The 22760-nt window shown below is 44.7% G+C and overlaps 1 protein-coding gene across 1 annotated transcript in view; it reads left to right on the forward strand.

Annotated features, from left to right (window-relative positions):
* Nucleotides 1–9653: 9653 nt before the first annotated feature.
* The window catches only part of NR2C2 (nuclear receptor subfamily 2 group C member 2), an 80642-nt gene continuing 67535 nt past the window's right edge, over nt 9654–22760 (forward strand). Inside the window, exon 1 of the mRNA XM_060161088.1 lies at nt 9654–9957. The gene's annotated coding sequence lies outside the window, so the exon portion shown is untranslated. The remainder of the gene's footprint in view (nt 9958–22760) is intronic.

Below are 22760 nucleotides of genomic sequence, written 5' to 3' on the forward strand. Positions count from 1 at the left end.
GTATTAAGTGTCAGTCAAGAGGACAAATGTATCCACACTAAGACGTCTGTTTCCAATAGCAAGTAAAGGGAAACCAACCTCACACTGGTTTAGACAGTTAGGAAATCAGCTCAACAAGAAGTGGGAAAGCAGGGCAGGTTCAGGGCTAGACAGTATCCCCCAAGCTCCAAGCTCTTTGGGTTACTGACCTGTCGTCCATTGTCAGCTTGATTCCAGGGCTGGTTCCCAAGAGGCTGACCGGTGACCGCCCCCAGTGATGGGAGCTACCGCTGGCCTATTCACAGCCCCCAAGGAGGGGGCCCAGCTCCCTGTAGCTTCTTCTTAGAAGCACCCAGAAGACCCTCCACACGGCTCCAGGACCACACTTACTGAGCTGTCACTGCCAAGGGCACCACTATGACTGGCAGAGACCAGTCAGCTGGGGGAGAGGGAGCTGGTGGAGGCGGCTGGGGAGATTCACCCACAGTGGCCACTCTCTGGACCACATCTTCTGGAAAGAAGACTATGGTTTGGATTAGTGTAGTGCACGGGCTGTGCCTTGCCATGGATTTGGGGGATGTTCTGTGATAGAGTAACTTACACAGCCATCATTGGGGCATCTATTATATATTTGCTGAATATTACTGTAAGTGGCATTGGGGAGGCTGGTTTGATGTTATTGGTATTTTAAGCCCCTAATAAACACAATTATTAAATCAGCAGCCAAACAGCACTGATCTCTCATGGGCTCGTAGAAGACCTTTGTGTGATTAACAACAAATGATAGCAAACATCTCGGCACGAAGGGCTCTAAGCACCTTAACCCCGCTCCTCCATTTAATTCTCCCAAGGACCTGTTGAGGTGAGTTGTTTTTCTATTATTATCCCCATTTTGCAGATGAGGAAACTGGGGAATAGAAATGTTAGGTCGCTTGCCCGGGGTCACACACTCACAGTTGGCAAACCCATGCTTGTAACTGCTCCCCTGTGGTGCCTCCCTCGAATGTGTGTGAGCTGATACTCGGCAATTTTCTGACACTTGCAACATGAAGTCCCTCCTAAAATCAACAGAAATCTCTAACTGCCCAGGACCAATCAGTAGGACCTTTTTTCCAACGGTATAACAAACACAATGTTGAGTCAGAGAAAAATTGTGCATTTTTTTCTCCAAGCAGAATCCTTAGATGTTGTCACGTAAGGTACCATCCATGTACATAATCCAGTGTTTTCGATATACTAATTGCAACAATGAATACAGTTCTGTTTTTTCTGCAATCATATGCACAAGATTTACCTCAACTTAAAATGGGGATCTGGATATTTAAAACCCAAAGTACACATGCTTTAAAAATAATTTAACATTTCACATTTCTAGGGTTATTCAATAATTGACATGTTAGAATGCATACTCAAATATGAGGGATTTTTAAGGTAAGTAACCTTGGGGATTCAGCACATTTCTCTCACATAATGGAATAGCTTAGAATTCCTATGATGGATTTATAAATAATAACCTAAAAATTGATCAATTACTTGCTATTCTCAAACCCTTTATGAATTTACGTCCTGTGGTGAAAAGACAAGCCCGAAGGTTATAGTTAACACGTGTCCTATAAGAATAGACAAGAAGTCTTATTTTGGGAAGGAAGCCATCATATCCTTGCCACACCAGTTCCAAGGGGAAGAGAGCACGTGTTCACAGAACATTTCTGTGTCCTGGGGGGTTGCACCCCTAAGGGAAGGGGGCTATTTCCAGAAGTGAAATCAAGCCAGTGCAAGCAATGCACAGCCCGGGGTGTGTTGGTCATGTGAAGCCAGAGCAGTGTGTCGGGGTGACAGACCACAAATGTACAACTTGCTGCAGCCAGAACCTGGGCCACTTTACCAAGGCTGCCCCCTTGGGGTGCAGCGGGGAACAGCAGAGGGAGAGCTGGCCCTGGGGACAGCTGCATAGGTTCTGTGGTCTGAGACCGCTGCCCCACTATGCATGTGTGGGTGGCTTCAGGCTCTTCCCGCGGCCCACCCCTCTCCTCTGGGGTGCCCCTCTCTAGGTCTACAACTGCCCTCAGGAAACTGTGGACAGGCAAGTTGGGGATCCAGGGTTGGGAGGGTCTGGGAAGGTTTTCAGAGTAAAAACTTAACTTAGTCCGTGGGCAGGGACCTCAGCTTGTGGCCAGGCTTGGAGTCTGTGGTACCAGTGTACAGGGTCTATCTGCAGTGTATAGTCAGATCCTGAGCTGAAGAAAATGAGACCCGAGAGTGTCTGAAATGATGTTTTAGGCACAAGGGCTGTCACTAGTTATCGTCAGACAGGACTGCAAGGCACCTTTTAGAATTCCACACTGTGCCAAACGTTATCAGGAGGAATACACTACTAAGGTAGTGAACATCTGAGGGGAAACCAGCCTAACCGAGCCAGACGCCGGACTACAGAGGCAGTGCCCAGCATCACAACATCCCCTTCCACCAGATCTCTCTCTGGAGAAGCTTAAGGCCCCGTGGCCACCCTCACAATGTCCTGGTGATCTTGGAGTGATTTTGCAGACGAGTTCTCTACATGGTCTGGGTCTTTTCGGTGCACAGATAATTGACGATGTCTTACAGGGAAGGGCATTCTGTGTTGACAGAGCAGAATGACGGCGGGCCTCTTCTCTACTTTGATCATCTTTCAAGGGTGCCGTTAAACTAGAGCCAGTGTAGAGAGCAAAAGAGAGGCTTGGACAAGAGAAAATCTGTATTAAGAAAGCACAAGACAAAAGAGAAAAGGAAGAAAAAGAAAAAAGGAAGAAGCACCATAAATGAGTTTCTTTTATTCTTGTTTTTCAAACTGGACAGTATCCCCCAAGTTCCAAGTGAGTTATGGAATCAATGTAATGGGTCACAACCAGGACCCGACCCCTGCCCCACACACCAAAGAGCGGAGTAGAAGGCAGCAGAATATTCCATCATCCTTAAGGACCATTTTATGACATTTTTGTTTCAATCATACGTTTATGTATATACTATATGTGATATGCTGCTTGTTGATAAAAATGTATTTATACTTATAGATCATGGTCAAAAAATTTTTAAACCACTAGCCTAAGAGTATCAGGTAAGGAAAAAAAAAATAAAGAGCACAAAGTTGCAGTCAGACACATAATGAGCCAAAGCAGAAGAACTAAAGACACATATTCAAATGTAATGACACTTCCAGTTTTATTTTTTGAATGCTTCAAAATATTACAAAGAGGAAAACATATAAAATTCATGGAAAAGCTACCCAGCTTCTTTCAGTTATTCTGGAAACTGACTTTACATCCTGTGGTGAAAAGACAGACTTTGCTGATTGAAACTCTGATACGCTCATAAACAATGACTTTCCTAATACAGACAAATGCTGATTTACCTAAGTCATTTCTGAAACGTCTGTGAACAAGTCAAATTTCACGTTGAAACCTGAGTCTCAAGAAACACCTAGATAATCGCGAAACATGCATTTCTTGGCTCCTCCCAAAACCTACTAAAAGGACAGTAAATGAATAAAGAGATATAACCTAAAGGACAAAGAAAATCCAAGAGGCATAGGGTATGGAAATGGTCAGCTCATTTTTGGAAGATATAACATGCGTGGACAGTGGCAGCTAACTTGGCAGAGGAGAAAGCTAATACCATAGTGACCCCTGGGAGAGATGCCAGTGAGACATATCAGCCCCTGCCTCCGGAGAGGCTTGGAAGCCAGAGGCACCGTATCTGGGAAGCCCATGGTGGGACTCAAGGCCATGGTGGGACTCAACAGGAGCACCAGTGGAGTCTCTGTAAGGAGTCATGAGACCCTCATCCCCTGACTCCACCCTACAGACAAGTGACTGCCCTGGAAGGAGACAGGAAACACACACACACTTTGGATTCAACTTTTTTTTTTTTTTAATTTTATTTATTTTATTCTTGGCTGCACTGGGTCTTTGTTGCTGCGCTCGGGCTTTCTCTAGTTGGCAGTGAGTGGGGGCTACTCTTCGTTGAGGTACACTGGCTCTAGGCGTGTGGGCTTCAGTAGTTGTGGCTTGTGGTCTCTAGAGCGCAGGCCCAGTAGTTGTGGCGCACAGGCTTAGCTGCTCCGCGGCATGTGGGATCTTCCTGGACCAGGGATCGAACCGGTGTCTCCTGCACTGGCAGGCGAATTCTTAACCACTGTGCCACCAGGGAAGTCCCTGGATTCAACTTCTAAACGGGGGGCTCCTGTTTCCTGCCTGCGAAGTTCCCGCTCCTTGAGATGAAAATGTGTGCTCAATAGAAGGAATCAAAATTCTTGAGTTCAACAGTTTTTTTGTTGGGAGACTACCCCTGAATGACGCTCTAATCTGAAGGTGGCTGAAAAGACCCATTATGAAGGACTTTCATTTGCCCTGACTGAGGAGTCTGTATTTTATCTGATTAGTCCAAGGTCCTAAACTGGTTGAGGCCCAGAACCATGCTTAAGAGACGCTGCTTGGCCTGCACAGTTTAAAAACCATTTGCAAATTGCTAACATTTAAAGTTAAGAAATTTTTATGTTTACAAATCTGGATTTCTGGTTTCTCTTGAGAAATCTGAGATGCGTCATCTCTGGACCACATTCCAGGAGCTGATGAGGGGCTCTACCCCTTTAAGTGGGTACTGAGCTCTCCAGGTGTCACTACCACCATTTAACATACTAATTGTGTTTGTATCAGTTTATTAACCTCCCTTAGATTGTCTTCCAGACTCCTACACCCTCCCCCAAGGCCCCACCTGAGGCATCTGAGGTTTTACTTCAGCCCTAAGCAATGCAGAACTATTAAAGACCTTCATAAATAGAAGAGGGCTAGGAGAGGCTCTGTTTCAGCAGCAGCACAAAGGGAGCAAGGATGAATGAATGAGGAAGGCAGCTAGTTAGACTGGTTAGGAAGGCTAGGAAACTACACAGCGGAACTACACAGCGGCATAGAGATGAAGATAAGACCTAAACTAGGGACCAGTAGAGGAGGGGCCAAACTTGAGGGTAAAACCAAGGGGATTTGTTGTTTAGACCCTCAGTCTTAACAGTGTAACCAGAGGCTCCTGAAAGCCAGAAGCCTCAGGCAGCATCCCATCTCTCCCCAAGGGAAAGGGCAGGATCCAAAGCAAAGCACTTAAGGGAGAGGCTTTTCCAAAGAACTTCTGCTTTGAGGTGCATTCCCTGGCCTGCAGTGAACAGGCTGTGGGGTGGAAATAATTTCTTTAAGAAACTCAAGGAATGCTACTATTTAACTTCTAGACTTCATCAGTGAAAGGCTGGTAGTCCCAAGTGGGTTAGCTCTTGAGGTGGTGCTGGGTTAGTAAAGAACTCCAGGCCTGGGCTTCCCTGGTGGTGCAGTGGTTGAGAGTCCGCCTGCTGATGCAGGGGGCACGGGTTCGTGCCCCGGTCCGGGAAGATCCCACATGCCGCAGAGCGTCTGGGCCCGTGAGCCATGGCCGCTGAGCCTGCACGTCCGGAGCACCCGCAACGGGAGAGGCCACAGCCTAAACACTGAGAGTCCCAATTAGACGACATTTAAAAACAAGACATTCTCCTGAGCATATTCTAAAATGGGACTAAGGGCAGGTGCATTTTTCTGATAATCTGATTTTCTATCATGTTTCCAAGATACCTGAGCCAAGTACAACTTACTAAGGCATGGGAAGCCCCAGGTCAGAAACCAAACGGTCATAACTCTCAATAAAAGCCATTCTGGAGGGGCTCAGGACTCACTCTGGCAGTGTTCCTGTGTTCCAGAACCATCCATCCACCGCAGGGTCGGTCTTTCTCTTCCTGGGAAGAACAAGGGCCATTGATACAGAGGTTGAGACCTCCGCAAGTAACCTTCTACTGTGACAGAGCTTGACTGTGACAGAATCACAGAGGTGGGCAGAAGAGGGTTTTCTTCCTTTCGAAGTCCTCAAGGACAAAAGAGAAGAAATAAGCAGAAATAACTTAATAAACGTTCCACCACCTGCTAGCCACGTGACTCTGGAGAAGTTATTCTTACTCTGTTAAAGGCCTCTGCCTCTTCAGTTGTAAAAAAGAGAAAAAAGATAACACTATCTACTGCACAGGGTTATTATGAAGATTAAACAGGATAATGTGTAAGTGTAAGGAATGCGCAATCTGGTATTCAATGATTATGTCTCTTCAGATACCAAATTCATTAAAAAAAAAAAGGCTAGCAACAATTACGTGAGGTTTAAAAGTTTATTTTATAAACATGTCAATTATACAAATGAGAAGTTTCAGAACTGATTACTGTATATAGTAATAAAGCATAAGCTATTATAGAAAAATTGACATATAGATGTACGTAAGTACTTACAAAGGTAATTATTGTCTTCCTAGTCTATGAAAATAAAAAAAAACATTACTTATGCTATCACAAAAGCCATACCCTTACAGGTAAAAAAAAAAAAATCTCTACTAGATAATAGTAATTTTAAAAATTTAGCACATCTACAACTATTTAGTCAAAACTTGGTTTTCATTGACTCAACATATATCATTTAAATGCAAATTCAAAATAAGCTTGGATGGCAAAAAACATTTACTCTGTTAGGTACAAAATGAAACCGCATGATCTAGTTCCTGCTCTCAGTTAATGACTGCAGAACAGACTGCTTAAGTGTTGTGGGAAAAAAGACCTGCCCGAGGACCAGAGGAGGGAACACCTCGATCTCATTCACAAGTACTGTGTAGGGAGCTAGAAGCCCCAGGCTCATATCTCAGCTCCAGGAAGTCACCAAAACCTTTACAGAGTTCATCTGTAAAAATGGGATGATGATATGAACACTGTTTACCATACACTGTTGCTGTGAAAAGCATTCATTCAATAAATGCCCACTGCAGGACTTCCCTGGTGGTCCAGTGGTTAAGACTCCACCTTCCAACACAGGGGGTGCGGGTTTGATCCCTGGTTGGGGAACTAAGATCCCACATGTTGCACAGTGCGGCCGAAAAAAAAAAAAAAGGAAATAAATGCCCACTTCATGCCCATTCTGTACTTCTGTACTAGGTACTGTGTTAAGGGCTGAGACAGAGCAGGACAAGGCACATTTCGATACAGGGCTCAGGATGGGTAGGTGCTGAGGCGATGCACACACAAGGGCTGGGTACTGCTGGATATATCATTCCCACTGAGCCACTGGCCCTGTCAATGAGTAATCTTCAGGCATAGTTAAGTAGTTAAAAAAGAACCTTTTAAAGTTTTGTCTCTTTTTTCTGCCACACGTTTTTGGAATTAGATCAGTGATTTGGGCCTGTAGTGTGCATCAGAATGATCTGTGATGCTCAGTACAAGTGCTGATGCCAGGCCCCACCCAAAGCTTACAGTTTCAGCCCCAACGGGGGGCCTGGCGGTTCTGAAGTACACTCTGCAATTAAGAACACTTTATTTTAAAGGCTGATAAAACGTTAAAAGCACTGTTAATGCAAATGTGGATACATCATATTAACTGTCAAAAAGTATAGCTAGTATAACACAAAATGTATAATATTTTTGTGCTTATAAAGTCCATCAAGTGTTACAAAGCCATTTAAGAGTTCTCACTAAAAGCTTCTACCAAAAACACAATGGAACAAAAAATAGCACTGTGGCAGTGGTGCCCTCAGCTTGCAGAAGCCTTTTACCTGCTGATACTGTTTGCAATCTGTGTGTGTATGTACATGTGCTTCTGTCCTTCAGGGGACGAAAAGAGCTCAAGCCCATCAAGATTGTGAACTTTGCTATTACTTTTAATATTGAACAACTAACCTTTTAACCCAGTGGTCCCCAACCTTTTTGGCACCAGGGACCGGTTTCATGGAAGACAATTTTTCCACAGAAGGAGGGGTGCGGGGTGGTTCAGGCGGTAACGTGAGCGACGGAGAGCGGTGGGGAGCGGTGGAGAGCGGCAGATGAAGCTTCGCTTGCTCACCCACCACTCACCTCCTGCTGTGCGCCCGGTTCCTAACAGGCCATGGACTGCTACTGGTCCATGGCCCAGGGGTTGAGGATCCCTGTTTTAACTGGAAATTTTACTGAATACTACTACAAACAAAGCAAACTGATGCAGCATGGTTTACAACATAAACCTTAAGGTGAAAAGGACTAGATTAGAGCCCTGGCTTCACTTTCTGCACCTGTAGCACTGGGAAAGTTGCTTAACTTATCTGGGTGTCAGTTCCTGCGCCTTAGTAAAATGAAATAACAGTGCCTTGCTCCAGAATTGCTGAGTATTAAATGGAGAAAATTAAGAAAACTATAAGCCATCATAGAAACATTAACTATTTTTAGTATTCATTTAAAAATCTAGAACAATTATAATTTGCCAAAAAAACCCTTAAAACTCATTTAAGTGTGTATTTTAAAACTATATCTGTAAGTATTATATAACATTAAAAACAATTTTTGGGAAAAAAAGTACACAATTACAAAGCAGTCCATGTTTACAAGGATTTACCATCAAAGCACTGTGTTCCCTTAGGCATATCATTTGACCTCTCTGGTCTCATCTGCCTCTCCTGTAAAATCTTTCTGCCAGAAGAGGATTCAACCATATCATCTCTGAGACCCCTTCCAGCTTCAGGATCTGTGGTTCACCACGACATTATAAATTTAATTCTTTTCTTCACTTACTTCCTTGCAAGGTGAAAACAAGGAAGGAAAATGTTTAAAGCATTTCCTATCAAATAAAAATTTTACAAGATTATGGACAAAATACTCAAATCTGGGGTCACACTGATAAAAGCCCAAATGGCCACTGTTTAAGAAAAAAGCTTAAACCATCCACCTTGGAGTCAGTAATCATAATAAAGATGAAAAGTGCAGGAAAAAAATCAATTAGCAGAGGATCTTCGGCCTACAGAGAAAGCATGGTGATCAAGGAGTCTGGCCTAAGCACTTCAGGGCATCCCTGATAAAACAGTGGTCCACACCTTCCAAAGCAAGTCAAACCCACTTAAAAGAGAGAAGTAGCTAATGAAAACCTACAACCCAAGATTCATAGGCTCAAGAGAAGCAATTGTATTTATATAATTTAAGCAATCCTGCAAAGAGTTTTTTAATACACATTTAAGCATGGTTTACTCGTTTCAAATCGCGATACTCTTTATGCACTTGACCTGATACTCTCAGAAACTGGTGCCTCCTCGGACCATCTATACCGAGCAGGGCACAAACAGTTCAATACCCACCCAACAAACCACCCGCTTCCGACCTACAGGCTCTTCGCTCTCTCATTGCTTCCTCAATCAACACAGAGTTTTCAGCTCGGCGGGGGCCGGGGTGGAGGACGTCACAGCGAGAACACAGCCCCTACCCGGCCTCGAGGAGCTCGCGGGCCCCTGGGAGGGACGGGCTGGCCCCTGAATAACGGTACCCGGCGTTCCTGGCCTTCGAAAACGACCAACCAACCCCTTACCCCGACGACCTCGGCATTTAACCTACATGGTGGCCCTGCAGCGGTGCGGACCCAGCCGGGGCAGACACCCCGGCGACCGCGCGAAACCCTGCGCCCTGCGCCCGCCGCCGCCGCCGCCGCCGCCGGGCCGCCAAGGGGCCGGACGGAGCAGCGCGACCGCCGCGTTCCGTTGCGCGCGCGCGCCTCAGCCAATCGCGTGCTCGCCCGCCCCCCGCGGCCGCAGCGAGGCTGGCTCTGGGAAGAGGAAGAAGAACATTCGCCCTCCTCCTACCAGCGCGCGGGCGGCGGCGGCGGCGGCACCGGGGTCACGAACTCTGACCTTTCACTGACAAAAACAATAACAAACCCCTCCTTCCCCGCGACCCCGGCGGCGCCTCCGGGCCCGCCCTCGCCGCCCCACTCCCACCTGGGCGTCTCGTCTCTCGCCCGCTGACCTGCGAGCCCGCGGCCCGGGGCTCCCGCCATCCGCCGACGCCGGGAAGCCGGCCTCCCCGCGCCCTGCCCTCCGCGCCGGGGGCCGCCCGCCGCAGACACGGGACCTGCTTCGAGGTCGCTTTGGCGCCAAATCCTGAGGTAAAATTGAAAAAAGGCCGGGGCGGGCTCGGGCCGGCGGCGGAGGGGGCGGTCCTGGCGCGCGGACATGGAGGCGCCGCGGCGGCGGCTGAACCCGACCCTTTTACCTTTGCCACGGGGCGGCGGCGCCGGCGCCAACCGCTTTGCATAGTGGGCCGGGCCGCTCCCCTCCCCTCCCCGCCCGCGGCCGGCGGAGCGAGCGGGCTACCCCTGTCCGGCCCGGCCGGCACGAGGGTGGGGGCGGAGGGGGATGGCCGCGGCCCCGCCTCACAGTTGGCCCTCCGCCAACGCCGCCATTTTGTTCTCGGCGGAGATGGCTCCTGCTGGGCCACGCTCCCCTCCTCCTCCTCTATCGCCTCCTCCTTTCTGTAGTCCCTCCTTCTCTCGCTCCCCGGCTCCTCTACCCTCCGCTTCCCGCCCGCAGTTGGCCGCCGCTGCGGCCCAACCGCCGTTTTTTCCTGAAGGGGAGGGTGGAGGAAAGGGAGGAAGGCGGGTGCGGGCGCGAGCTTGTGAGCGACAGCTGGGTGGGCCAGTTGGCGCCCAGATAGGAGGGCCGGGGCCCCGCGGCGCCGCCCCCCGAGGCTTTGCTGACTGGATCTGTCGGCAGGGGGCGGTCCCCGCGCGTCGCGGGAGCCCTGGCGGGGTGGGAGCAGAAGCCGGGGCGCGACGTGGGGCCAGGGCGCCGGGGGCGGGGCGGGGGCGCGGCCGGGTGAGCGTGAGGCGCGCGGCTAGGGCCCGGGCGCGTCCTCCGCGTGGAACGCGTCCAGAGTGAGTGCTGTGGAACAATAGTAATAAAGGTGTTGAAGCATCCTGAACCCAGGGCGCTGGCTCGTGGGAAGGGCTTTTTGGAATCTGGACACCTTAGGGCTCCTGCCCGTATGAGGCTCAATTTCATCGACTGTGAAATGGGAGGATGGGCGTTCTTGCCAGGCCGGACCTCCCTTCTCAGATCGTTTGAGGGGCTCAACTCAGAAAATGGAGTCCAGGCTACTTTCCGAACCTCAGAGTAATGGAAAAATGGTGTTGTTGTTGAAAATGGAGTGTGGAGCCACCCGGAGTGGAAAGCCTAAGGGTATTGAGGGCTTGAGAGAACAGAGGAGAATCTGGAGTGTTCTCTTATCATTCGTTGATTACATACGTATTTGCTTAGTCTGGGGCACTGGGGATACATCCAGAGAACCAGCTAGACCAGGCCCCTACCCTCCTATAATTGGGGGTAGGGTGAATAGACAATTAAAGAGGTGATTTCGGAGAGTGGTAAATCCTGTGAAGTAAGTGAAGTGAAACTGGATGTGTTGAAAGCCTGACGCAGCTGCGATTGAATGGTCGGGGAAGGGCTCCGTGAGGACGTGATGTTTGAATGGAGGAACCCAAGGAAGGAATAGCGTGAGAGAGAAAACAGCAAATGCAAAGAAAGCCCCAGGAGGGAAGGCGTTTGGTGTGAGTGAGGCTGGAGAGCTCGTTCGTTGTCCCGTCCATTATTCCCCTCTACCTCCAGGCTGAGGTATGTGAAATATGACAAAGGTGGTGGAGAGTAAATCTCTAATTTAATAACGAGAGAGTCGAGGAAAATATAGCTGTGAAATGAATACCTGTTGAATACATGACTTGGTGGAAAGCCTCAGAAAATCACTTTACTTCCAGATTCAAATCCTTTGTCATTCCCTTGTGTTCATCCTCAATTCCTCAAATATTTCCTGAACCCCCCTATTACCCAGGCGCTAGTTGACTAAGACATTGGTGGGTGTCAAGTATGTGAATATAGTTCTATACACCTGAGTTCTGTTCTCTCCCTCTTTCCCTAATACATCTGCATACATACACATACCCACACAAATGTTGTAGGCAGAAGCTAAATAGTGTTGTGGGTGACAGTGCCAATATTTACTAGCCCTGTGATTCTGAGTAAGTTATTTAACTTTTTTGAGGCTCATTGTCCTCATCTGGACAGTAAATAGAACCCTCCTTCTAGAATTGAGGATTAAATGAGTTTAATGTAAATAAGGAGCTTAGAAAAGTGACGTATAGTAAATGCTCACAATTGGAGTTATTGTTGTCATGAAGCACTAGCTGTCTGGTAAAGACATTGGACTGGTTAAGTGATGCAAACAATGAGATTTTTAGGCAGTGTGGTGTAGGGGCAAAACACTGCATTAGAACACTGGGGTACTAGTTTTGGCTCTTCTGCTTTCAGCTAGTCACTTGGCATCCAGACCAAAAGTTTATTTAGAAAACAAAGTAGTGTAACTAATACTATTAACAAAAGTGTGGGGTGCTTTACAGTTTACAGAATTCTCTTACAGGCATTATAGTGTTAAAGCCCTAGCAGGATATAATGGTAGAGGTCCTTTGCCTGCTCCCTATTTTAAAACCTTTCTAAGACTTTACGTCATTTTCTTATCCCTGTATCCCTAGCTCCCTGTGCATGAAACACACTGGCCTGCCTTCAGTTTTCTTGAAAGTGTGGCTTACCTTTACCCCAGGCCCTTTCAGATGATGTTCCCTCAGCCTGCAGTCCTCATTTGCCCCCTGCCCCCCCGCCCCCCATACACCTTAGTCCTGCAGATGTCAGCTTAAGCATCGCTTCCTCAGGGAATCGCTCTCTGATGCCCAGTGCCAGTCTAGATCAGATTCTTTTTCTTTACATTGTGTTCTTTTCCTTTTTTTTTTTTTTTTTTTTTTTTTGCGATACACGGGCCTCTCACTGTTGTGGCCTCTCCCGTCGTGGAGCACAGGCTCCGGACGCGCAGGCTCAGCGGCCATGGCTCACGGGCCCAGCCGCTCCGCGGCATGTGGGATCCTCCTGGACCAGGGCACGAACCTGTGTCCCCTGCATCGGCAGGCGGACTCTCAACCACTGCGCCACCAGGGAAGCCCTTCTTTTCCTTTTTAACGTTTATCTCATTTCATAGTTACACTCCATAATGTGATTGTTTGATTGATACCTGTTCCCCTTACCTTATGAGAGCAGGAATCATTTTGGGCACCATTATATTTCCAGCACTTAGCAGAGTGCCTGGCACTACTTGTTGAGTGAATGAATAGTTTATGATATCACTGCTAACTAAGTTGCTGCTCATTGATGGTGCCTTTTTATGTGGGCTTGTTAGCAATTCAGAAGCAGTGCCAGCAATAAAATAAATATCTGTTATGGTATTTGGATGAATTCAGGAAGTGGTTCCTCACAGATATGGCACTGCCTGCAAACTTGAATATGGGTAAGATAACCCACATAAATCCTTTTTTACACACTTAATATGTTGATTTATGGGCAGTCTTTTTGAGACAAGAAATAGATAATTTAATAATTAGTTGTATTACAAGGTAAATTACATGAAAGTTAATGAGTTCGCATGGAACTCATTAGTAAACAGCCAAAAATAATCATGCCATTTACTTTAACTGAAAAATCAAAGCACCAGTGTGATTTTCTTGAAATAAAAAATGCTGGTCTTATTCTATCACAGGAGATCAAAGAACAGAGAAGAAAACTTAATGGGTTTGCAGAGAGTTGGGAGTTCAGCCTCTGTAGCCATTAATTTAAAATAGTTATCTTGGGCTTCCCTGGTGGCGCAGTGGTTGAGAGTCCGCCTGCCGATGCAGAGGACATGGGTTCGTGCCCCGGTCCGGGAAGATCCCACATGCCGCGGAGCGGCTGGGCCTGTGAGCCATGGCCGCTGAGCCTGCGCGTCCGGAGCCTGTGCTCCGCAACGGGAAAGACCACAACAGTGAGAGGCCCACGTACCGCCAAAAAAAAAAAAATCTTTCCAAAGATAAATTGATTCATGCAATGGAATTATTGAAAATCACCTTGTGATTGCTTTACCAAGTTTAAAAGCACATTTTGCCAGTTATATATCAAGCTTCTGCTTAAAAGCATGGTAAATAGAAAATTTTTGTTGACTTATATAATACAGATTTTACAAATAAAGTGTTGTGGTATTTTTAAAACAACAGCCACCCTTTTATTTATTTATTTTTGGATGTTTCTTTTCTATCCTGTTGAAGGATTTTTTGGTATCACTTGTTCAATCCAACACTTTTGATTCCTTGAACTACCTAATTCAGGGTAACCAAAGAACTGATAGTTTAATGAAAAAGCTAAATATATATATATATATTTATATGTATGTGTATATTATCTTATAACATTAAATTACTTATTTATTGCTTTCAACAGTTGTATTTATGGTGACCTTGAAGTTTTGTTTTCATGCACATGCCTTTACAGAAAGAAGGAAAACCTATGTGTAATAACGTCACTTCATGAGGACTTCTGGGAAGTTTTAGCATGTGTCTCCAAGGAGTCAAGTGACAGTGTATCGCCTGTCTCTGGAACCTTGAGTGGGTAGCCTCTCTGAGGCTTATACATTCCCCAGTTGTAAAATGGGGAGGCGGGGAGCCAACACTGAGATTTGGGTCAAAAACAGGGACCACTTGTTATCCAGATGGCATAGAGAGCAAGGCAGGTGGGCCTGTGTGGATCAGCCCACCTTCAACGTTGGCCCTGAACACTGGCCTCATGTGTCTAGCTGCCTGACTGTCTCCACGTATTAAGGGCTTTCATTTGGGATTTTTATCCCTGAGTTTGCTTACCTATGTGCCATGTGCTCTTTTAGTCCCAAAGCACCTCCTAGAGCAGATACTAGTCCCCCTTAATCAATACTGCATAGGGGGAATTTGGGAAGGAATCAGTCTTAAGGCTCATCAAGTCTAGCCTCACACCTGATGCAAAACTCACCTGTCAGAGGTTAGTTTATCTCTTTTCATTTTATTGCTGGTTATGAGCAGCTTAGATGTAGACTTTTTCCCTCCATGTATTATTATCTTTAACCTAATCTGTCACACGTTGTAAAAGATATGCTCTTACCTGTTGGAGTTTCACTTGCCTCAACCTAATAGGCCTGGGGGCTGAGATTCTCTTTGTGACTCTGTCCCATCCTGCCATTCCTTCCCCGTATCCCTTGTCACGCACTGCTGCTACTTGCTTCCCATTCTTTCTTCAGGTGCCCTGAGTGCTAGAGCTTTAAGTGGCAGGGGCTCTGTACAAAAAAGACTCCCTGGGAACAGTCAACTAGCATAGCTCACAGTGATGGTGGGGGGAGTGGATAGAAGACATTAAAGTCCAGATCAGGGCATTGGCATAGGGTACTGTTAGGGGGACAGAAAGAGCAGATTCATACCCCAGCATCTGGGAGTCTTGGAGCAGAGGGATGGGAAGGGAATTGTTAAGGATGGGAAAGGAATAGGCTAGCTCAGATGCTCAGCTATCTTTCTGATTACCCCTGGGCTCCAGGTAGCCTATAATCATGAAACCCAGCCTCAGGGACAGAGTGTGATACCTCTTCCACTCTAATAAGAGGCCTGAAGTCCATAATAGGAGGTGAAACCTTTCATTCCAAAATTATCGACAGTAACCCTGATGATTCTAATCCCTGGAAGTGTTAACATGTTGATAGGGGGGAATTTCTGCCAATGATAGAAGAGCATATCATTCTCTCACTGGATTAGTGGAAGGTATGAGAGACGGTGTTGAGGCCTGGAAAATGAAAATGCTATTCAAAGAGTGGGGAGAGAAATGAGAGGCTGGCAGGGCCAGACACAAACTTGAAGGTTTTATGGTTTTACTGGGAGCCACCTTACTTACCTTTATTGTTCATGTTTGAATAGAAGCTACGCCAAAAAAAAAGTTTCTTACCTGGCTGCCCACACGTGCACCTCCAATAAAAACTCCAATAACTGCCTACCTCTATGTGGCAGGCAGGTCTCCACTGAGAAAGATAGACAGCTGAGATTGGATGGCTCTTAAGAAGTTAAACAATGCCAGCAGGCTTCAGGATGCATTTCCCCTGGTGGTATTTATTGTACAGTGAATCTGATTATGTATTATTTGTAGAACATTACAGAAATGTCATTTGTACTGCCCTCATTCTCTTTCTCTCCACTCATCCATTGCTTCTGCAATAATGCTTCCTTCTACTAGGTTGATGAGGTGAATAAGCCTGGAATTACTGAAAAGTCACCTTTTACCAAGATTAAAAGCACAAATCTCAAAGTGCATGTCAGCCTTTGGCTGAAAAGAGTGGTAATTAGGATATGTTTGATGACATAATTAATACAGTACAGATTTTTTTTAAGAAATTTTAAATTTATAACATATGTCTCTTTTCTGAAGAGGTAAAAGACAGTTTTTTAAAGTAGGAAAATTTTCAAAAGGCATGTACAGATCTTCCTTGACTTATGATGGGGTTATTTGTAAGTTGAAAATATATGTCAAGGGGACTTCCCTGGTGGCGCAGTGGTTAGGAGTCCGCCTGCCAATGCAGGGGACACGGGTTTGAGCCCTGGTCCAGGAGGATCCCACATGCTGCAGAGCACCTGGGCCCGTGCGCCACAACTACGGAGCATGCTCTCTGGAGCCCACAAGCCACAACTGCTAAAGCCCGTGTGCCACAGCTACTGAAGCTTGTGCGCCTAGAGCCTGTGCTCCACAACAAGAGAAACAACCGCAAGGACAAGCCTATGTACCACAACGAAGAGTAGCCCCCACTCGCTGTGACTAGAGAAAGCCCACGCGCAACAACAAGACCCAACGCAGCCATTAATTAATTAAAAAAGAAAATATATTCGAAAATGCATTTGATATACCTAACCTACCAAACATCGTAACTTAGCCTCGTCTACCTTAAACATGCTCAGAACACTTACATTAGCCTGCAGTTGGGCAAAATCATCTAACAGAAAGTCTGTCTTATAATTAAGTATTGAATATCTCCAGTAATTTATATTGAAAGTGAAAAACAGAACAGTTGTAAGTGTAGTGGTTGTTTGATCACGTGGCTGACTGGGAGCTGTAGCTGGCACTGCCCAGCATCATGAGAGAGGATCGTAACTTTATACTGCTAGCCCGGGAAGAGATCAAAATTCAAAAATCAAAGTACAATTTCTACTGAATGCATATCACTTTCACACCATGATAAAGTTGAAAAATCGTAAGTCAAGCCACCCTAAGTCAGGGACCATCGGTACAGGAGTGTTCATAGGAACACCAGTCATAAGAGCTCCAGACTAGAAATGTTCATCAGCTATAGAATGGATAAGTAAATTGTGGCATAGTCATATGTTGGAATACTATACAGGGATGAAAATGCACTGACTACTCATGGTTATCACAACAATGAGGAAAAGAATCCAGACACACAAAAGATATATTAACATACATCTCAAAAACAAGCAAAACGAATCCATGATAGTGAAAGTCAGGAGAGAAGGGAAGTAAGGGACTCTGAGGGTGTACAAGGGAGCCTTTTAAGGTGCTAGTAATGTTCTATTTTCTGATGTGAGTGGTGTTCTCTGAATGAAAATTCATTGAGCTGTTTCATTTATGATTTGTACACTTTTGTATTTGCATGTTATACTTCAGTAAAAAATTTTACTTTAAAAATGATGATAAAATTATCCTCACTGTTTGAATCAATATGATTATTATGTAGGTAAAATTGTAAGGGAAAGGTGTGTTCAAGTTCTAAAGGAACTGTCATGTTACTGTCCTGGTGGAGCTAGATCAGAAATTTCTGTGAGTAGTACTGAAACATCAATCATATATTTAGGAATTAGTGGTTATATAAATGAGTTATTAAATCATCAAGCTTATTGATGGAAGCAGCTTGTTCCTTTGGATAATTAATTGGTCTCCTGTCACTCTTTAAAATTCTCTTCTCTTGACTTCCTCTTCTGGGAAACTATTTTGAAGGGCGCTGTGGTGCAGAGGTTTTATTTTTTATTTTATTCACTCATTCATTCATTCATTCATTCATTCATTTGACTGCGCCGGGTCTTATTTGCGGCATGGGGGTTCTTCATTGCGACATGCGGGATCTTTTAGGTGCCGTGTACGGGATCTTTAGTTGCCGCATGCAGGATCTAGTTCCCTGACCAAGGACCGAACCTGGGTCCCCTGCATTGGGAGCACAGAGTCTTAACCACTGGACCACCAGGGAAGTCCCTGGTGCAGAGGTTTTAGAGTCAAAGAGACCTGAGTTAGAATCCCAGGTTTACCTCTTTCCAGCTGGATGACTTGGAACAAGTTGATTAAACTTCTGAGTCTCCGTTTTTTTCTGTCTGCATTGGTGCAGCTAATAATACCTACTCAGAAGGTATGTTAAGGATTAAACGATGCCTAGTTTGATATAAGGCACGTTGTAGGTTCTCAGAAAATCTGTCCTGCTTTCCTTCCATCCTTCTACCCCTGGGTCACACTAATAGAAACAAAGAAGGTGCGTTTCACCCTTACACTTGGGCCCTTGGTGAAACAGGAAAGCTACCCACACTGTACAATGATATTTTAGGAAAGGTCTCCACACACAGACCTGTAGCACTGCTCTGGTAGCTAGGAACTCCATGTAGATGAGAGCCACTTCTCTTCGCTGCAAGTCACTGCTCACCCATCTCCCCAGCCCCCACATACCATCGCTGCCCCTTTCTCGTAGCCCAGACTTGTAATATGGAAGAAACAAGTTTCCTGTGGGGGCAGGATATCACCTTACCCAAAAGGTAAGTAATCTTTGAGTCTAACTAGTGTCAGGGTTTCTGACAGACAGGATGTATATCTCAACTTGACCTTAGAGACATCCCCGTAAGCATCTTTTATGTTGATGAACATCTACTAAATTATACTAAATCTGTCACTTGATTTCCATTTCCTGTTTTCAAGTCTTGATCTATGATTTCAAGTCTTGAGCTATGTATTTCTCATTTTTTAATTCTTAGGCTATTTATATTTTTGTTTTTATTTTCCCATGAGTATAAAGAGAATTCTGACAATCTTAGCATAGTAAAACTTACACTGAATACCTTGTGCCTATCAAGAAGTTCTGTACCCAGTAGTATTTTGCAAATAGTTATTCGGTATTGGTTTATTTTTAAATATTTGTGAGATTTATCCTAATTCAGCCATTTCATTTCACTCAGTTGTGCAGTTTAATAGAATCAGTTATAAATGCTGTATGAGCATATAATGCATATACATATGTAGTTAAATTTCATGTGGATCTTATGTCAAAATGAGAGACATATTCCTAATTATAATATGCATTTTACAGTTTGTTGTTGCTTTCAAATGTCTTTGAGATTTGTGCTAGTAGTAGCTCCCATGCATTGCATGCCTGCTGTGTGCCAGGCACAGTGTTAGGCCCTTTACATTGTATTAAGATCTATTCTGGGCTTCCCTGATGGCGCAGTGGTTGAGTGTCCGCCTGCCGATGCAGGGGACACGGGTTCGTACCCTGGTCCAGGAAGATCCCACGTGCCGCACAGCGGCTAGGCCCGTGAGCCATGGCCGCTGAGCCTGTGTGTCCGGAGCCTGTGCTCCGCAACAGGAGAGGCCACAACAGTGAGAGGCCCGCATACCACACACACACACAAAAAAAGATCTGTTCTTTTTTTTTTCCTTATTAATTTATTTTATTTATCTATTTTTGGCTGCGTTGAGTCTTTGTTGCTGCGCACAGGCGAGCGGGGGCTACTGTTCTTTGAGGTGTGTGGACTTCTTATTGCGGTGGCTTCTCTTGTTGCGGAGCATGGGCTCCAGGCGCTCGGGCTTCAGTAGTTGTGGCGTGTGGACTCTAGAGCACAGGCTCAGTAGTTGTGGCGCACGGGCTTAGTTGCTCTGCGGCATGTGGGATCTTCCCAGAACAGGGCTCAAACCCGTGTCCCCTGCATTGGCAGGAGGATTCTTAACCACTGCGCCACCAGGGAAGCCCCATGTATTAAGATCTATTCTTAATGATAACTTCATGCAGTTCAGTATCAGAGAAATTAGTGCCTGCCAGAGCCTCTAAACCCAGTATATTTGTTTAGAAGAGAAACTACCAAGGCAGTAAATATTTTGAATGTTATATGATTATGGGCCACGTAATACGTAAATAAGGATGATGTGAATCAGTTGATTGTGAAGGGAAAGGTAGGCTCACCCATTCCTGTCAGTGAAGACAGAGTTTCCTTGTCCCAGGATTTGTTTATTGTTATTTGAGACATTGGCCTCTCAGCCTGCCCCTGTGGAGAGCATAGCTGGGCTGTTCTCTAACTCACTGGGATTCAGGTGCTCCTGGGCCGAGCCTAGCTTTCACTGCAGGTCACTGGGGTTTGTAGCCCTCCGCTGAAAAGTTTGCAAAGTTTGGTCAGCTGTACACTTTTCGTAAGTCTGGAAGAGTTGATTAAAGTCACCATTGTGTTCTCTGTATCTTTGCTGTTAAGAGTTACATTGATCTACTTGTATTTGAAAGAATTTATGTTATAAAACCTACTGCCACATGAGGCCAAGCAATAATAGTTTTACTTGCGCTATTCTGTGGTCTGTATGACAGTTTTTATATACTGTGCCTTGTTGTCATTTCTGTGCTATACAGCAAGGACTCACTAGTTCAGGTTAAGTTTAAGAGTCTGCCTGCATCCATAGTCTTTGTTGCCACCACTTTCTAACTGGCCTCCCATAGACCGTCCTTTTCTATCATCTCCACACTGTCGCCCAAAGGATTTTTTTTTTTTTGAAGATCCAGATGTGATCACTACATTTCCCTACCAAACTTCTGATAGTTCTCATTGTCTACAGTGTCAGCCTCTCTCCTCCCATGACCTCTCCAACAGTCCCCACCAGATTGCCTGCTGTTCCTCTGCTGTGCCATTCTCATAACCTGCAGTTTGAGCTCTGCTTAGAATTCTCTCCCATCCGCCCTCTGTTTGCTTGCTAAATTCCCACTTTCCTTCAAGACCAGTCTAAACAGCTCCTGTCCTGTGAAACTGTCATTGCTCTCAGAGGTGCTTCTTCCTTCGGACACTCTGTAGCATCTACATGGCACAGCTCTTAGTAGTTTCCTTCTTAAGTTCTTCAAGAACAAGGACTTTCTCCTCCTCTTCCTCCTCTTTTCCTTCTTATTGTTGTTACTAATTCTCAGCAGCCAACTTATTGCTTGGTTATTTTTAAAGGGTTGATGGTGGTTGAACTTGATTAGTTTAAAACCACCATAGGAAAATATTCTGTAGTGTTTGTTGTTGTTGTTTTGTTTTAACTTAAGGTACTTGGTTTTATAGCTCTTTGGTTAATGAATTGGGAAACATTGTGGTCGTTGGGGGCAGTCCTTCAGGGTTAGGAGCTGAGTGGGTCAAGCACCAGCCTTTGAAGACTCAGGTTTCTGTTCCCAGAGCTGCTTTAGTGTTCAGTCCAGAGTACTTATGAATACAGTGCCTGGGGTATAGTAACCACTCAGTAAGTGTTAGTTACTCTTTACATTAGCCTGCTCAGCTCTACCAGCAAGGCTGTTTTTTTTTTGTTTTTTTTGTTTTTTATTTTTATTTTTTTTATTTTTTTTTATTTTTTTCAGCAAGGCTGTTTTGAAGTGCTTTGTCTAGTTTGTACTGGCAAAACAATAGGATTTTTTTGTTTTTCAAATTTCAAATGCAAAATTATATTGTGCTAGTGAATATGTAGACACGACCCACTGTTCCCTGGAGCTTTTCATTCTTGAAGGACACCCCCTCATTGATAACCACCTCCCAGTACCCTTTCCAAAGCTTTACCCTTCCTTCTCACTATGTGTCTCAGCCTATGGCTGCGGTAGCCAGTAAAACAGGCTCTCAGGTGAATCTTACTCCCTGATATCCTGACATCCAGACACCCATAGTCTTTGTTAAATGTTTTCCCTCCCTTCTTAACATCACCAGAGGATGTTGTTTTACTTACTTCTTACATTGTGATACCTTAAAACTTGGAGGATCAAGCACCTCTTTTAGGGAAACCCAATAGAAAGATATGCCTTTCTAATACTTTGTTATTTCTGTACTCTAATACTCACTAATATTTCCCTAACAATATTTTTGTAATACTCAAGTTCATGTATTTCTTGCATAAAACTGCAGTTAACAGCAATAGAAATGCTAATAACACCTAAAAGTGATAAAATTAATAGTCACAGCTGCATATTTGGGTTTTATTTCTTAATATAATCTATTTGCTATCTTCATCCATTTGATTCTTTAGAGAGCTCTTACTTACTGTTTTGAGGAAAAAAGATTAGAACTCTGGACTTTTCACATGCAATAGTTGTGTTTTTAACAACAGTTGATTGACTTTTCTGGTACATGTGAAGTGATGCTTTTTTCCTCTATGCCTTATTAGTTGGAATCAAACTGTGAGTAGGGGAAAAGACCAGTGTTTCTCTGTGCTTTTTCTTCTAGAAACAAAGAAAAGTAAACAAAAGTTAAAAGTCTTGAAGACTTATTAAAAGAATAAATAGCCAGAAACACTGCCTCCCCAGTCTTGGTCCTAATCCTGTTCTTAGAAGATGATTCACTGGCACTGGTGACCTGGTATTGTTATAGCAGTTGATGCAGTATGTACTCTTAGAGGATATTGATCCTTGAAGGCAGGGCCGATTTCTTATATATTTATATTTATATATTTATATATATATAAATATATATATTTATATAATATTATATATAAATATATATATATTTATATATTATATATTTATATTTCTTTTATATTTGTCACTCAGGGTTTCCCATTTCTCTGTCATTACCATTTTGCCAATAAAATAATCTGAATAATGATAATAGAAGTGGCTGTCTAATACTGGATAGAATAACGTAGAAAGTTACCAGAGAGTGAAAAAGTTTATAGACATCAGTGCTTATAAATATAATACTTTAGGTGAGAACTATAGGAAAGTGTTTTGTAAAGTTGCATTGCAGAATAGTCCAGTTTGTGATTGAGGAGGGGCCAAGCAAATAAACTGTGTGTGCAT

This window comes from Lagenorhynchus albirostris, chromosome 10, assembly GCF_949774975.1.
Source record: "Lagenorhynchus albirostris chromosome 10, mLagAlb1.1, whole genome shotgun sequence".
NCBI lineage: Eukaryota > Metazoa > Chordata > Mammalia > Artiodactyla > Delphinidae > Lagenorhynchus > Lagenorhynchus albirostris.